This window comes from Onychostoma macrolepis, chromosome 07 (genome assembly GCF_012432095.1).
Source record: "Onychostoma macrolepis isolate SWU-2019 chromosome 07, ASM1243209v1, whole genome shotgun sequence".
In the NCBI taxonomy this organism is placed as follows: Eukaryota; Metazoa; Chordata; class Actinopteri; order Cypriniformes; family Cyprinidae; genus Onychostoma; species Onychostoma macrolepis.
Window position 1 is genome coordinate 15323868 of NC_081161.1, and position 6439 is coordinate 15330306.

The following is a 6439-nucleotide window of genomic DNA, read 5'->3' on the forward strand; positions in this document are numbered from 1 at the left end:
TCTTTTCTTTTCTTTTTTCTTCTTCTGTCTTTCTGTTGTCATTCCAGTATTTAGAAACGTGCTGCTGGTAGGATGTATCTAACACGAGCAATCATAATTTTCGCTTTCCTCTGGTACAGATTTCCCCTCTGTTTATGCTTGTTTTTCCTCTTTCCAAGAAAGAATGTTGAACACGAATCGCGCTGTGAGCCAAAGAACTTGAGTTCTTATGAAAAAAACACAAACAAAACTCATTAACTATATGGATATTACCTCTAGCCAACACACATTTATAGGCTATATATATATATATATATATATATATATAGGCCTAGGTTTGTTTTAAAAATTATATTATATTACAAAATCACATTTTAATAACACAGCATCCCTGCAGAAAAAAAACAAAAAAACAATAGAACCCTGCCCTGTAATGGATTTACTGGTTATAATGAGAATTCTATTTGTTTTAATGGACTATAATGGTGTCTACTGGTATGTGATAGATTCTATTGGTGGGATGTAAAATCCTATTGGAAAAATGCCCAAAACACACTACAAAAAGGAATCGTGTAATGGTTTTACTGGAAAAAGCTAATGGTTTATAATGGTATTTTAATGGAAACCTTTGGAATTTCTGTGATGGTTTCTATTGGGCTTCTATTGTTTTGTTTTTTTTAGCAGGGATAGCATAACAGCTTGATATATATTTTGCAAGATGAGGGACTGCATGCTCAGTAGATTTGTTTTGCACATTTTCCCTCTCTTTTTCCCCTAAATTGGGCTCCTGATGGCTTTCCCTCACCTTAGTGAAAGTGACTTACATGAAATAAAGTGAAAATTTAATGAGAAGTGTTGATTGTCTGCATTAATTTAAATCTGCTCATGCTGCCATATTTTAAGCGTTTTTACGGCGGTGTGCATTATAACCAATCACACGATTCTGTTGAGCTTATGATGGCCAATCAGAGGCGTTCAGATGAGTCATCGCTGAAACGCTGCAGTTTTGTTCAGTGCTTGCTAACATAATTGTACTCTCTGGCAAATTCTCTCAATCAACAAAGTGCAGTTATACGTACAATAAGAGATTTATTTCACAATGTAGACAGCTTCAGTGATTATAAAGGGTGTTTTTTTGAGAGTTTTAACTTACGATATTCTTTGATAATTTAGGCCTAAATGTTCTTTGTTCACTTCCTGTATGCAATTTAAATTTGCTGTTTGAATAACAGTGGGAATTCAAGCATAACTTACAATGTTTTATTAAATTGCGGTCACATTAAATGCATATTCAGTAGTAATAAAAATACTTTATGACATGAAACCCATATCTGGTATTTGCCTAAAAAGATGGGGTTGTGATGTGCACAGTTATTAGGCCACATTTATTAGTTATTATGCCCTGGAGTTGGTTCACTCTCCGCCTGTGTGTTTGAATGAGAGAGTAGGCTACTTCTCCGGGTGCACACTTCGAGTCCCAGGTTAATTGACCTACACGATGCATGGCCTACTGACGTGCAGAGCAAATGAGCTGCTGGGCAGTTGTCCTTGTCGTCTATATGCCTAAATCCACCACTGGGAAATTATAGTTTATCTTTCTTTTATAAATTAAATATATTCCAACTTCTCATTCCTCAAATTTCCACATTACTAAGTAGAATCTTAATTTATGAATCAGGATATTTGCTTTCAGTGCTCTAATTTGATTTATCAGTGGTCTGATATTTCGCATTACAGCACCAGGGTATTTAACTGTTTGTATTCCTTCTCTTGTCTGTGTTCATAGTGAGGAAAAGTTTTGGTCAAAGAGCCTGTTTTCACCAACAGCTATTCTAGTTTGTCTGCAGCCAAGATCAAGTAAAAAAAAAAAAAAATTCAGAGACCTTCCCTGTGTCTGAATATGCCTACATTCGCATATATAGTGTGCAAAAAACAGTACGTGAAAAGTAGTGTGTTCAAATTCATAGTATTCATAAAACAGTAGGTGAAAACTACCCGGATGACTTACTACTACCAGCAAAGTTCAGAAATGCGCATCCAGTGGACACTAGGTGATCCCGTGAGGTCAAGGGAGAGGAGTTGTAAATGGCTGATGGTGGTAGGTGCATAACAATGACAACATGACAAATGTAGTATGTCCAGATTACATACACACGCTCATAACATATAGAACCGTGGTCTCAAACTCAATTCCTGGAGGGCCACCCTGCAGAGTTTAGCTCCAACCAGCTCCAACTCACACCTGCTTGTAAATTTCTATTAATACTGAAGACAGTGATTAGCTAGATCAGGTGTGTTTGATTAGGGTTGGAGCTAAACTGTGCAGAGCTGTGGCCCTCCGGGAATTGAGTTTTAGACCAATTCAAATAAAGGACCTACTCAAAGAGTATGTGATTTCGAACGTAGCCATAGGGTTTTCTCTGGATTCAGGTTAATTCTTTCTCAAACTGGGGGAAATAGAAGTGACATGCAAAGATTAATGTTTTGGGCTGTGTCTGAAATTGCCCCTCCTTTACGATTATACAGTGCACTATTTGTCTGAAACCATAGTGGACATTCAAGTGTACTCGTGTCAATTCCATACTGCACCTCAATGAGTGTACAACGATGTACATTGAACTACTACACTCTAAAAAATGCTGGGTTAAATACGACCCAGCGCTGGGTAAAATATGGACGAACCCAACGGTTGGGTTACTGCCCAGAAGGTTGGGTTAAACATTTAACCCAACTGTTGGTTGAAAACAACCCAGCATGTGTTCTGTCCAATACTGGGTTGTATTTAACCCAGCATTTTTTAGAGTGTAGGCACTAGAGAATGCATGCACTTTTAGCATTATGCCAAATTAATTCCAGCATCTCCAGAAGACAGCGTTCAAAGCACTTCCGGCATACTCATTGTTTGAATTTGTTTATTCATTTTCATTCACTCATTCTGTGAACTATATTAGAGGAGGTTATGAGGTGACAGCCCTGACATCTTTTGTGACCATTTTGATTGAATTATTGTGTTGATTACTTGTTGAACTGTATAAATAGTTAATCCAAATAAAAGGGTGTGCATGTAGCCTATATATAAATATAAATAATTATGTGATTCTGATTAAATGTTGTCTATACTTCAGGTGCGTTCACGCCATGTTGTAATTACCGTAATTATGAGATTCCATCTTGTAATTGCACCTGATAAACTGGGAATGTTCTGAGAGCTACGACTTGTATCACCTGACCGCCGCAGATTCAGCCTATTTAAGCGTTGATTGTTTTGCCAAGTCAAGTAGAACATCACATGTTGTCATTTCAACACGGCGTGGATGCAGCATTCCAGTTTGATCAAATCTCTTGATTAAATTCTAAACAAACTAACCACATTATAGTTCAAATGTTGTGATAATCAAATGAATCAGCTGGATGTTTGAGACACAGCCTATGATTCAGTCTTCATGTAGGCTTTCTCTGTTTCTTTTTGCTGCATACAGGACGGTTCCAGCTTGTCAGCACCCATTAATACTGCCCCCCTTTCTCCTCCTCATTCCTGAACAGGTGTCCTCTTCCCAGATGAAAATATACAGTAATTCTCCCGGGAGAGCGAGAAAGCAGAAAGACAGTCAAACAGTGACCCTTCAAAGGTGCACCTTGCAAATTTTCTCAACTTTTATTACTATTGGGGACACTCACCACACACAGAGAGACACACGTATTTTCGATGTCAAGCCCAGCTAGGCATCTTATTCTGTGCTCTGAATGTGTCATACAAGCCTGGCTGTGAAGAATGAGATTTGTGGACTCAAGAGGGCATGCAACTTTGGTAAAGCTGGAACAGAAAGTTTGATGCAGAAAAATAACCACTGCAGTGAGAGGGAAAGATGAGAATATAAGGTCATGAGAGGAGAAATAACTGAAACTTCGATAAGTGAGTGATCCAGTCACTCTAATCAGAGACTATTTCTGACCAAAAGCCAAGCACTTACAAAGGCACATTGTATTTTAGCCCAGAGACACAAGTTCATAAACACACACGTTTGTTTTTGTGAAAAGTGGGGACATCCCATAGGCGTAATGGTTTTTATACTGTACAAACTGTATGTGCTATTGCCCTACAGCAACCCTACACCTTTTTGAAAAGTGGGGACATGGGGTAATGTCCTGAAAAGTCACCTTCTCCTTGTAATACCTATGTCCCTTGTCATTATACAAATTTATGTCCTCATTTGTCACAAAACGCACACACACACACACACACACATCCTTATCCAGAACATATCTGATTTTAAAATATGGCATTTAAAGATGTCATATGAACTTTCTACAAAGTTCTTTTCTTATTATTTGTTTTGTCTTTTCTCCCTGTTTTACCTAATGAGAAATCCCTGACACAGTCTACAGTAGCAGCAAAGGCTGATCACATTTCTTTTTAGATAGCAGAAATGTGTGCCAAAAGCTCTGAAACCTCCTCAAAAGCTTCTTTGTTAAAGTCAGGCAGGACTGATTTAAGGTCCACCACAGTCCAACAGTCCACTGTTGCCATCTAGTGTTATATTATACACATAGAACATGGAATAGAGATTATCAACCATGCAGGGGAATTAATTAATCTTGTTCAAAACAAAGGGCTACATCCTATATGCAACTATAGCGTGCAATTGATATAATATTTTATAAATGGTCTGAATATAAATGTTTTTCAACCAGATGGCCTCAGCAATCTTCCAAGAGGCATCAATATGACTTAAAATTTGATGATTTAAAATAAACACAAGCATTAAAATAGTTTCTTATTTAAATTTTTTTTTTTCACTCAACTGAAGAACCATAATATATAAGTCAAGCTCTCTCTCGCTCTCTTTAAAATCCTTATCTTTAATCCTTATCCTTATTTTATAAACAACTGGAAAAGTCACAAGGCCTTTGAATATATGTTTTGAACAAAGGGGGTCTTGGACTCATAAAGGTTGAGAAGCACTGTGCTAGAGCCTGAATTTTAACACAAATTCTTAACACAACAGCTGTGTTATAAATGCATCGGTTTCCTCATCGTTCCTTCAGTTTCTCTCAATGGCCACAGCTGTGGTCTAATCAAACTAATCTCTCATCAAAATGGCGCTTTTGTTTCCTCTCCCCACCCACTGCAGACATCCTCACTCACTCTGTTCCTCCCCAGATCCCTATCTCACTGGCTTTCTGTTGTTATACCCCTAATACAGGTCATTTTCAGTTTGCCTAACACTCTTCTGCCAATTCTCTTTCTCTATCTGTTGTTTGTTGTGATGCCATCTTTCACTTCAGCCAGGTGGCAGCAGCAACACCACTGAGATTAATGTCTTGGTTGTTAATTCACACCAAGTAGATATACTGTCTTTCTCTGTGCTGGTTGCGTAATTTGATACGTATTGGTCAGTATTTATTTTGAGGTAGTCATTTGATACAGGGTCAGTCATGAAGACCATGAATCATGTTGTGATTTCAGAGAAATGCTTTTTAAGGAAGGGTTTGACAAGCGGAGACATAGAAAACTACACTGTTTATTTTCATGAATAATGTTTTGAGAATGTGGTCTTTAAATCTGCACAGGACAGTGTCAAATGAAAGGCAATCCAGACTCCTGGCGGAAACACAGATATTGCACATGTGTTTATTTCAGACTTGTACTGCTGCCATTTTTGATTACTCAGGACTGAATGTGTCTGAACTCTCATCTTGAGCTTTTGCTTGGGTGACTTTTGCGGAAATCGAGGAAGACAAAAAAACGGCTTATTTTGAGTCATTTTACCTCCCTCCTTTTCATCCAAGCTCACACAATCATTTCACCTTTTATAATAAAACTATTCATCTTACACAACATGTGAGTAAAATGACAAGTGTTTAATTTCATAAGGTGGGTCTGACATGAATTATTGTGTTTTTTAGCTGTTTCTCTAGTATTAACCCTTCTTATGAAGATTATTACAAGTTCAAACAGGAATCAAGTCACCAATGCAGCACATGCAGCTTTACCCACTTAACCCTCACACACCTACTGCATAGGGATCGTAAAATGCTGAGACCAGCAGGGTTGCAAGAGTAAAAATACAAACCTGCTCTAGATTTATTAGCACATGATAATCCAATTCAGTAAATCAATAATAATAATAATGATAATAATAATAATAAGAATTACTTATCAATAATAAGTAATAATGTCTTAAAGCATTCAATTATTCAAATATTTGCACATACAGTATGTCTATGTGTGTGAATGCATGTATGAGTAAAACTGTGTCACAGCATGCAGTGGGTTCACCGGACTGTAAGATCCAGACACAGTATTTTGAATAATTCATTGTCTTCATGCCACTTGTAAAACGTCACAGTAGAGGTATGTAGCCTCTATAATCAGCCTACAGCATTCTAACAACATTCCACTTTTTTTTTTTTTTTTGTATTTTAATAAATGATGGAAGACTTATCCTGTAGCCTACTT